The 12134-nt window shown below is 37.7% G+C and overlaps 1 protein-coding gene across 2 annotated transcripts in view; it reads left to right on the top strand.

The window, feature by feature from the left end:
• LOC134794902 (protein kinase C and casein kinase substrate in neurons protein 1) overlaps nt 1-12134 on the top strand; it is a 174099-nt gene that overhangs the window by 735 nt on the left and 161230 nt on the right. The gene's annotated exons all lie outside the window — the stretch shown is intronic.

Here is a 12134-nt window from a genome sequence, read left to right as displayed (position 1 = left end):
ATCTAGGTGTGAATTCAAACTAGAAAAGAAATAAATAAGCTAAATATTGGAAAAAGAATACCATATAAACAAAATATTTGAAACATTGAAAAAATTCAAAATTTATAACTAAGCTAAATTGATAAGCACCAAGTTGACATTAATTTACAACAATGCAATTACTTTCATTTTAACCCTAAATTGTAACAGATAAAAAGTCCCACAGTAAGCTCAATAAGGCTTGTGTTTTAGGCACAATCAGCATCAAAAGTGGCCAAATATGTATATCATAACACCTTAGTTCCAATATATTTGGTCATATTATAGACATGTAAAGAGTATAATACATAAGCAACATGCATAACTCAGCACCATAATAAATAGATAGGTATTTGTGACAAAATTGCCTTGCCCGAATTTAAACCCAGCTTAAAATAAGTTCTCAATAGCTAGAGATGTTTAACGCAAAAGAACAAAATATATTTTTGTAATTTAGTATTCTTATTTTTAATATAACTAAATATAGAGCATAGTGGCTGAGATAATATTTGCACCATCTCCCCGGAAAACCCGACTATCGGGTATTTTATGATTTCGTTCCCAGGTCGGACCACCCGATAGTCGGGATCTTGGTACTACAGCTTTATATGACGAATTTGTTGTGTCCTAGCGCGGATGTCTTGTTTGCCTGGTTGGCAATGAATGTATTAAAGAACCTGTATGGTTTACACCAGTAAAATTTTAATTTGTACTCTTATGAAATGGGGTCCTGGTCTATCTTTTTTGTTCTAGGAGAAATGGTACAAGTTCCATGCAGCATGTGAGAAAAAAGATATAAGTTTCATTAGTATTCTACAAGTTACATGTAGCTTTTGTCACCTGTTGTGCTGCATGATTCATTTACCCTGCTTAAGTAGAACTACAGACTCATATTCATTTATTGAGACAATAATAAATGCAGCTCCTGATATGACCTAGTTATTTGTTTTACAAGGGGGCAAAGTTGTTGTTTAACCTCTCATGCTAATATTAATACCCGAGCAAGCAAAATATTCCAATATTTAGAAGTTCCCAAAAGTGGAATCTTGAGCCTAGAAAGGGTTTTTCAACTTTCAAGGAACAAGAGTTAAACAAATTTTGCTACTGAGTGAAACACAAAATTATTTAAATTATTCACCACACCAACGCAAGGAATATACCAACTGTAAAATCAAATCTAAATGAATGCATTTTTATCATTTAAAATTCAAAACTCGTCATTTAAAATTCACTTCAGTCAGCCAATGTGAGGAAACAACTCAAGATTTGTATCAAATTACTTTGTCACTCTTGTGGATACAATGCAACTTTTTCATCTGTCTCTGAAGAATAAAGAAAGCCTTTACAAGCGGTGTGGTGAAAAATAATTTTGGTTTGTACTATCTGCCGTTTCAATACAGAAGTACCATTATTACACCTAGAATCTAGGTAAGTGCACACTAAATGAAACTTATCTAGATAGTCTAACTCGTAGAAAAATACCTACATAGACTTGCATAGCCCAGGAATCTAGGCAGGTATTATTGGAATTTGGAAATTGGCTAGCACGACCAAGGCCGCCTGTCGCTAGTCTGTGCTACTAGGTATAAGCTAACCTGGATATCGTCTAATAACAATGCCTAGATCGGAACAGGCGATCTTAAGAGCGCTCTTACAAGAAAAGTCGAAATAATGCAAAACTGATGATACTAGTCGACGAAATTCAGGACTTTGCGCTCATTATTAGAAACAATGAGTACGTGTTCCAGTAAAAGCGTCTTCTTATCTTTATAAATATCGTTGTAAATATTAGAAAAAGGACTTATTAAATTAGTAATGATTTTTTTTCTGATGGTCGTTTCCGAAAAACCCCGTGAAGCACTGAATGGCGAGCTCTTATTTGGAAATGTTGAGAATTTTACTCTGCTAAACCTGGCTATTTTGTATTACTAATACCCTGTACTTTAGGCATATCAAACTATATTTTTCCTACATATCTTTGAGAAAGAGAAAATCAAAGTAAAACGAACTCGATTTTCTCTCCGAAACAAGTGTCAATTCCTACGAAAATCTACTTAATATCGAAGTCATTTTCATACTCAAGCAATCTGCAATGTTTGCTTATACTGTTGGTATACATTAGTGTTTATGAAATTCTACTATAATTTTTTGGCAATTTTTTGAAAACTACTCTATATTACCGATGACGCGCGCTGCGCCAGCTCAGTGCCGCGGCAGAGCTTGTAGAGGCAGGACGTGTGTCGGTCGGCTCCGCACATTTTCAACGGCGACGACGAGGTTTTTTATCATTGTGTGCGGCGGGCGCCGTGTAAAACGCTATACTGTGTGCGTGTAAACCGCAACGAGAGACTTTGATCCTAGCACCGTTTTTATAGTATTATAATTTATAATGGTACAGTTTAATAAACTACCGGACAGGATTAAAAATATTTGAAACGACCTGACATTCTATATGTATTTATTTGACTCAAGATAGTTTGACTCAGGGTCTGATGATGGAGCCGGAAGGTGGTCACCGGTATCAATCAACCATGCAACTAAACCACTTCGTGTTTAGGCTCGTTTTATTCGTTTCTATAAGATCTTTGACACAAGATAGTACTCAGGGTCTGATGTTGGAGCCGGAAGGTGGTCACGGGTACCAATCAACCATGCAACTAAACCACTTCGTGTTTAGGCTCGTTTGATTCGTCTCAACAAGATCTTTGACACAAGTTAGTACTCAGGGTCTGATGATGGAGCTGGACTGTGGCCACGGGTACCAGTCTACCATGTAACTGAACCACTTCGTGTTTGGGCTCGTTTGATTTGTCGCAACAAGATCTTTGACACAAGGTAGTACTGAGGGTCTGATGATGGATCCGGAAGGTGGTCACCGGTACCAATCAACCATGCAACTAAACCACTTCGTGTTTGGCTTCGTTCGATTGGTCGCAACAAGATCTTTGACACAAGTTAGTACTCAGGGTCTGATGATGGAGCTGGACTGTGGCCACGGGTACCAGTCTACCATGTAACTGAACCACTTCGTGTTTGGGCTCGTTTGATTCGTCGCAATAAGATGTTTGACACAAGATACTACTCAGGGTCTGATGATGGAGCTGATGATGATAGACAGGTACCCGTCGCCACCTTCGCGCTCCATCATCAGACCCTGAGTACTACCTTGTGTCAAAGATCTTGTTGAGATGAATAAAACGTGCCTAAACACGAAATGGTTTAGTTGCATGGTTGATTGGTACCGGTGAACACCTTCCGGCTCCAACATCAGACCTTGAGTACTATCTTGTGTCAAAGATCTTGTTGAAACGAATAAAACGAGCCTAAACACGAAGTGGTTTAGTTGCATGGTTGATTGGTACCGGTGACCACCTTCCAGCTCCATCATCAGACTCTGAGTATCACCTAGTGTCAAAGATCTTGTTGAGACGAATCAAACGATCCTAAACACGATGTGGTTTAGTTGCATGGTTGATTGGTAATGGTACCTTCCAGCTCCATCATCAGACCCTGAGTACTATCTTGTGTCAAAGATCTTGTTGAGACGAATCAAACGAGCCCAAACACGAAGTTGTTTAGTTACATGATAGACTGGTACCCGTGGCCACCTTCCAGCTCCATCATCAGACCCTGTGTATCTTCGTCAAAGATCTTGTTGAGACGAATCAAACGAACCTAATCATGTTACTACATGGTTGATTGGTATCCGTGACCACCTTAATCATCATCAGATCCTCAGTACCAGTTCGTTTTTAAACCCTCGTTGATACAAACTTTACAACCTATAGGTACCAAATGCAATGACGAAACATGTAAATAAGCGAGTAGGTACCTATAATTTCTTTCGAGTAATATACCTTCATAAGTACAAGTATGGGGCTATTCATAAATTACGTCGTTTCAAATGGGAGGAGTGGGGGGGGGGGGTCTGGACATCGGATGATGGTAACATAACGTAGGAGGAAACAGATTCATCCGAAGCTTGATTTTTGGATGATTTGAGGGGTGGGGTGGGGGGGGGGGGTCAAAAATCGTCAAAAATAGATGACGTAATTTATGAACAGCCCCTATGTACATTTGCACTGCATTTAGTATTTTCGTACTTACTAAATAACAGTTTTAGAACTTTAAAAGTTAAGTACAATTAGTGTTGTTATGGTTGATTTCAATATGCTTCGCGAAGGATCAAGAATGTTTAATCCATCATTGTAGTGCGAGTGTGGTAGAAGGGATCGGCGTACTGAGCTCGCACGGCCTGCCGCAGCGCGTAAAATACCTAAACTCGCTCAACGCCGAAATGTAATAGCGCTCTTAATACGTATTGGGTTGAACAGTTTCTAGCCAAGTAAATACTTAGGTGAAAGAATCGTACCGGTGTTAGGTGATCGAATATTTTGGAAGTCTTCCATTTTAACATGCTTAGGTGCATTATGCGTGATATTTTTGCCGTTTATGAACCATGAAATAGATATTTACGATACAAGTGCGGAAAAGAGGAATTGCGAGCGAATTACCTATTCGCACGTGTATCGTACAACGTTTAACAGTACGTATGGCCCTTTAAACTTTTGACATCGCACGAAAAGTGCTATTTTAAATAGGACCATATGTACTGTAAAATATATTAAACTGCATAGTTTTTGTTATAATAACCACAATTCCGCAACGATAAGCACTATGGTATACACCAGGAAACGTTTTATAATATAATACCTACTTAGTTTTCCTTAAACATTTTTTTAAGTACATTTTATTAGTACATAGTATTACGAGTAAGTACTCGTACATACTTAGAAGCTGTACCACAACGTAGACCAACGAGCGTAATCGTAGGCTAGGTATCGTAATTAAACTCTGTCTGTTGTAATATTCTCGTAAGTAGAGGTAGCTATGTAATGTATGTATAATATACATAATATCATTTACCTTTACTAAAGCAGGCCACTGACGAGCCTTCCAAATGGATGCCGTTACAATGGATTCATCCAAATGGACGGCATCCTAATATTAAACATTGTACGTTTTTGACATTCACGGACCGATTTTGGATTGCAGCCACGCCATTTGGACTGTTGGAAGGCTCGTCAGTGGCCACCTTAATAATTTTACATTTACCCACTAGTACTTAAGTCTTAGCAGATACCTATACATTAAATACTGTCCCATCCTAGAGACTAAACGTAAACGCTATGTAGGTAGCTTCCCTAGAAAGCAAGAAGACACGTAACCCGAAACTATCAATAAGGTTAAAAGCTCAAATCTCGAAAAAAACCTACTACCAACTTGAATGCAAGCTTTGCAACGACGAGGGCGATCATCGCTTCTAGTTCCGTCACCACATTTACACGCATATAGCTAGTAGGTACTTGATCAGCTATGCGATTAATGCAGCAGACCGGTTCTCTGGACAGTAAACGTAGGAATCAAAATTATGAACACATTAGTCAACCTTGTGTTATTGTAATAAGATGCAAATTGCTATGTTTATTTCGAGAGTCGATTGTGATTTGCATGTAATCAAAGTTATCGGCGACACTGAGGGATTGAAGGACAACGGAAAACCGCCTGTGACGTAGATTACGTAGGATTTATTGCTTGTAGCATAATCTAACCTAAATACCTTAACACCGTGGCCAGAGCGTCAGCGGGCAGCGGGGCGACGAGCGGTCCATAGATTTAAAGCCTGACCAGTAATATATGATCATTGTCAGAAGGGCGCTGTTATTCTCATGTGACGGTTCAGTATAGTATGAAATAATTAGTTCCAGTGAAATTCCGCAACATGACGCGTGCTCATATATTATCTATTGTAATGAACGCCCGCTTGCGTCCAGAAGGCAGTCCTACATCTAGCTGCCCATTGAGTTAGGTACCTTCCTGTTTTTTTTATGGAGTAGAATAACTTGGAGAATTCCCTGAACCGGATCCATATTTATTTATAAACTAACGTACATTTCATGCAAGTTATAGGTAACAAACATACTTTAAACTGATTAGAGTAACCTTATCAATAAATTTAATTAACATGAACAGTGGTGGGCGTGGATATTGACTCTAATAATCTCGGGCTATTGTGGCCAAGAATTTCAGTTCTGTTTGTCAAAATACAAAGTCAATTAACGCTTTTTTTTTCGTCTATAACAAAAACGTGCAAGCATGAACTTGTGGCGAATACAACAGATGTGTATTTAACATGGTTCCGGCTTCCTACTTAGATACGCGCGAGCACACTGGTTGTAATGTATGGAATTATATATCACCTGTCACATCGCTTGCTTGTTAGGAACTACATAGTTGATTCTAATGCTCCTCGGCTAAACTGGTTTGGCCTAGGACAACAGTTCCCAAACTTTATTATAGTGCGACTTTTATATTAATATACAGTTTTTTGCGACTTCCATGTACCTAAATGAAGTTATGCGCGTAATTATAGAATCTAGAACAGGGGTCGGCAAACTTTTGAGAAAAAGAGCCAACTGTAGTAGAAATCACCAGTTCAAGGAAGCTAAGAGCCGCAAATTTTGTTTTCAGTAGTGTAAAAATGTTCAAGGGTTCATTTTATGGGTGACGGTAAAGAGCCGCAATTGTACCCCCAAAGAGCTGCATGCGGTTCGCGAGCCGTGGTTTGCCGACCCCTGATCTAGAATATTAAAATTAGTTAGGGTCAACCGGGGTAAATGCATCACTTGAGGTAAATGCGTCTTTTAAACGTTTCTTCTAAATGGAACATTTTAGAACTATTACAACCCTCCCTGTTAGAAGTGTGGTCACTGAAATTTTAGTGTAGACGGCTATAATAGTTATAATATGTTGCGTTTGAAAGATATGTTCAAAAGACGCATTTACCACAAGAGACGCATTTATCCCGGTTGACCTTACCGTCTGTGTTAAATACACAGGCTACCCACCTGGTATCCTCAGAAATATGCAATCTCAATTGACACGTGCAGTACCAACTGTATAAGGTAGCCAACACTACTTACGTGCAATATTGATTTGTTACCAACGCAAATATTGCGGATCTTATTACATTCTCGTTGCATGAATCACGGCCCACTGTCATGTAAGGCATAATAACGCTGTCATCGCATGCCACTACTGCAATCTCTGCCTTCATTAATACATTATTTAAAAAAACTTGCGTTGTAGCAATCGCAGCAGTTTATAGAACGTTGTGCAACGTGGGGGATAAGTGGAATACTGTACGAGTGTTTATTATATTCACGACAGCCAAATCATTCTTAAATACGGTGACACATTCGTCCGCCGTATTGATTGTTTTTAGCAGTATAGGCATCGAAGGCACAGACCCATTGACATTCAGCCACAATTGAAAATTATGTAAAAATACTTTAAACGGCTATTAAATTAATGAAATTAAATATTTTTAAGCATACCTAAACAAAAATATAAAATAATAAACGTCGGTATTTTAAAAGTAAGACTCCTTTATACCTTGACTTTAAACAAAGTATTTTACTTATAATCTTAATGGGTCATATGAATTAGTGACAATTTAAAAAAAAAGGGAGTTATATCTAATAAGTAAATAATATGCACAAAATTCGAGACTTTAGACTTCAAAGTGTTATGTTCTTAAATATGTTGAAGTTGAAAGTTAAGATTTGTTTTTATACCACCAGACATGTACGATATAGGTATAGTAAATATTTTTAATTGAAACTGATGAAGAAAGCTACAGGTACTTTATTACACGTGTTTACACCGTATATTTATGTATTTTTACATTTATTAGTCTTTAAAGCGCAATATGAACACTCTCCGACGTCTAATCGATCTTTCAATTCAGCTTTCTATCTATCTCAATTTGGGTGACAAATGTGACAATGCATTAATATATCAAATATGACGGTGGCAAACACGACCACATCTGAATTTCAGCTTATTTTTCTTGAGGATTAGAGTAGCACCTTAATTTATTTATAAATAATTAGTATATATGGTAAGAATGTGACGTACCTACATAAAGTACCTGTGTATGTAAACAAGTTCATACACCCCTTAGTTAAAACTATCATTTAGATAATTTCTTAGTTTGTACCTATTTGACCTCGCTTATCGTATAGCTATCGTGCACTGAAAAATGTTTTATGTCGATAGTATGGTAACCTGTAAGCGGAAGATTTTAATATAAAATTAAGTTTAAAAGCTTCCGTTTGTCTTACAAGTGTGAGCCGTTTTTAAAACTGCCTCCTTTTGGTGGTAAACTAGCGTAAAGGCTAATTGATGAAGATATATACATTCCAAATTTCATGGAGCGTGGCGCCGTACGGCACTACGGCATTGGAGTGCTTAACTTACGTCGAATCACTTCGACGACTACATTTTACCACAAAATAATAGTATATCGAATCGGTGGGCTAAACTGAACACCGCAGACTAGCCGGGGCAAGAGGCAGACCAAAAAAGAGATGGCGGGATGACCTCGACGCTTTTCGCAGCGACTGGCGGGAGCTTGCACCAAACGTCAGGAGTGGCGAAAGAAAGGGGAGGCCTTTGTCCAGCAGTGGGACACAAGATAGGCTATTTAATAATATATAATAATATTAATGTAATAGTAAATCATATAGTATGGACACGCTACACCCCGTTCCGAATAGAATTACCTCGCCCCGCGGAAGAGACTCCATTAACATAATCACAGTTGGGTAAGCGGCGTGACGATGGAAAGTTTAAAATGTCAGAATATTTTGCCAAGTATGGGTGCTTGTCAATTTCAAGTAAATAAAAACTTTTTGCTGTAACACGTTGCCCTGATAACGACAAAATATTTTCAACTGTCTCCCCAAGGAACTTACACACACATTGATGCGTATACGGATATTGACATACGCAAAAAGGAATTCAAACAATTTCCGTTTCGGACATGCTATTCAGAAAGCTGAGTTGCGTGATTATATATTTTACTAACATATATTTAATAATATTAATATATAAAGATAATTCATTTTTAGTTTATAAAGAGCTTGTTATTATACTTATTATACTCTTTTACAGCACATATTGGCAAAAAACAATTTCTCTTAAGAATGCGTGAAAGAGCCTCGAGCAATAAAAAATAATGTATTTTAAATTGTATGACTGTACATTACTTAAAATTACTTTATATATATTCAATACAATGTTAATCACTATTAACCATCGTGGGCAGTCCACTCTTTTTCTCAGCTCGGACTAATTAAATATTTTCTAGATAAGTAACTAATAGTTTTTGTCCCATTGATTTATGTGTTATCTGTTCCGTTTTTTTATTCGACTCCTGTTATCTCTACTTACGCCTGTGGTGTGTTTTTGTGAGTTTAACAAGTAACAGGCTTCATCAATCAAAAAAAGCTTGTCGTAAAAACGTGATAAAAAAGTATTTAAAATTAAAGATGGCAATCCTTTAGCTTCCAATTTGTATAATCTATTTTTTTTTTTACATAGACTATGAAATTTTTTGTCTGAGAAAACCAAAATCAAAAAGTGGAACCAAAAATCATTTGATGCCATGGATTACCCTTGTAAGAGTCGTGACATTCAAGAATACGTTTGCTTCTAGTGCAGTTTAGGTATACGAAACCTCTTATAGATATTATAGTATTTCTTTAGCATATAAACTGAAATAGACGTCATATACCTACGGTCGTATATAAGTCTTATACCTACGAAAGAAAAAGTTACCAAGGCCTCCAGTGCCAAGGGCTGGGTTCGAACCATTTTCTTAGCTTACTTATATACATTTTATTTTTATAAGTTAGTTTGTCATTGTATGAATGAATATAGATATGTCTAGTATCTACATTTCGCCTGTACATCACACGTATAATGTTCAGCTATCTGGTCAATTTATATTACCGAAGTTTCTCATGTTTTGGCTAATTATTAGCCACACTGATAGCGCCGGCCAAACGCTAAATATAAATGATAACCTCGCCACATTTCGCAATCCGTACTTTCCAACGCCAGTTCCGAACACGTTGAACAAACCTAATGATCGTGGAAGCACGCTCCAGTGCCTCATTGCAACACTCTTTCCGGAAACTAGAAAACGCACCCATCCGACGTTGCAATATTGCAACCTTGCTACGTTTTCGGCAACGATTAGAAACTATCCCGGATTTTCAGTTTAATAAAGGATATATGCAATTGATGATGCCCGGCACTTTCGCGGGATGTTGCACGTTGGCGAGTAGGCGCTGCAGGCAGCCGAAATTAATTTGCTGTATAATTATTGCAGTCAGAGCGTAACGGATATCAATGCACTCAGGTTAATTGTCCGCTTTAAAGAGACAATGACCTCGGCCATATCAAGGATTGGCAAGGCCGGTTGGCCAAAAGAAATGAAAGCCCTACATATATTAGGTATACATACTTTTTTCGAGAAGAAGAGGAGTAGAAGAGTTCGGTTGCCGGTGTTCGGAATCTCTCCGCTCGGGACTTTTATTTTTCGATTCAGACTAGCGAAAGAAGTTAAACACTTCAGTCAAACAGTCAAAGCACTTGTTTGTCTAATAACAGAAAACGGTTTCATAATGAGACTATTGTTATCTTTAAAAAATCTAACATGTAGTGAGCTTTGCTGGTCCATCCCATAATGCCTCTTTATCAAAAACACACCCACGATTTGTAAATCCAATAGCGCTCCGAAACCACCTGTATTCGAGCTTTTTTGTTATGTAAATAGTAATTTCTCTCCGAGCGTGGGCTGTGGTATTTTAATGGGCCGGCCGGATCGCAGACGAGTTCTCGATCTACCTGCCCGGTCAAACCTAGCCGTGCATTGCCTTGCCAACCGCGAGATATTCGAACGCTCAGGCAGACAACGAGTTTGTGAATTCGAAATTTGAAACAATCTAGAGTATTTAGACGATGTGGGTTCGCAATGTTCGCATTGCAGTATTTGATTGGTCGATTGAATTGGTTGTACCTCAATAGGAAATGTAACCAAACTCGCTTGCGAGTTCGACCACCGTCTGTCTAATGCCCTACCGCAAAAAGAAAATAGAAATGTCGTTATCCTTCTCTTAATTGCTCTTGTTTATTTGAGCGATAGAGACACAGATAAAGAGATTTCGATTTTCATTTTTCGCGGTAGCTCCTCTGAGCCTTTGATTGGAGAACGCACGCAGTGGTTCGCCTAATGCACAATTCCCTATTGTCAACTACGTTTTAATAGCCATATCAAAGAAATTTGAACTATCCACGCAGAAGTGAAATTCTATATTTAAGTGACGTACGATGTACATGCTTATGTCGACTCGCCTGGCGATATGCAATTGGAATATTTGACCTAGGCGTATCGCAGAAGCACGAACGATGACTCTGGGGTTGCCTGTCTCATACCGAGAGTTCGCTACATATAGAACCAGTATAACTGTCACCAGATCTGTAACAGCATATGCTTAATAAGAGATCATGATATTCTGGTTGAAAGGTCCGACTGAGATCTCTTTATCTCTTAAAAGGGATCAGTCGCAATTAATTTGCTTGTCATTGAGATTCTCGTTTTGAAATGGAGATATGCGGCGCGTTCCGATGTTACTAATTAACTTCGAGGTTTACGAGCACATATCTTGTGATACATCGAACTTTAACGATAAACATAAAGGTATTAATAGAAATAGTTAATTTTTTCTGTCTAAAGTGTCTAGTATTATCCGAATGTGTGTTATAATGATTCATCACCCTTAGTTAGGTTGTTAAAGTACATAATACACATAATCGTATGATATCATCACATACTATAGGTATGTACCTCGTCGAATGATGGTCCCTATGAAAGTTCATTTTTATATGGACTAGCTGTTACGTAAAATGTTTAGAATTTTTTTGGCATTTTAACATCACCTTAATTTTTAAATGTGAAATTTAAGTATTTTTTTTTTAATTAAGCCTAGTCTAAATAAACTTGTAGGAACTGGGACCATCGTTCGACGTGAGAGGTACATATAATGTTACGATAATACACGTAATTAACCAACTTCAAGCTTAAATCTTGAATTCATTAGTAAAGTATAGTACACCTTTCTAGTGTACAAATGAGATATAAACCTATCAGCAACATTCTTAACAGGGTAAGATCTCAACGGAAGCAGCAATTTCATAATGCTCTA

This window comes from Cydia splendana, chromosome 11, assembly GCF_910591565.1.
Source record: "Cydia splendana chromosome 11, ilCydSple1.2, whole genome shotgun sequence".
In the NCBI taxonomy this organism is placed as follows: Eukaryota; Metazoa; Arthropoda; class Insecta; order Lepidoptera; family Tortricidae; genus Cydia; species Cydia splendana.
The sequence above is the reverse complement of the archived record's forward strand: the minus strand, read 5'-3'. Positions and strand labels throughout refer to the sequence as shown.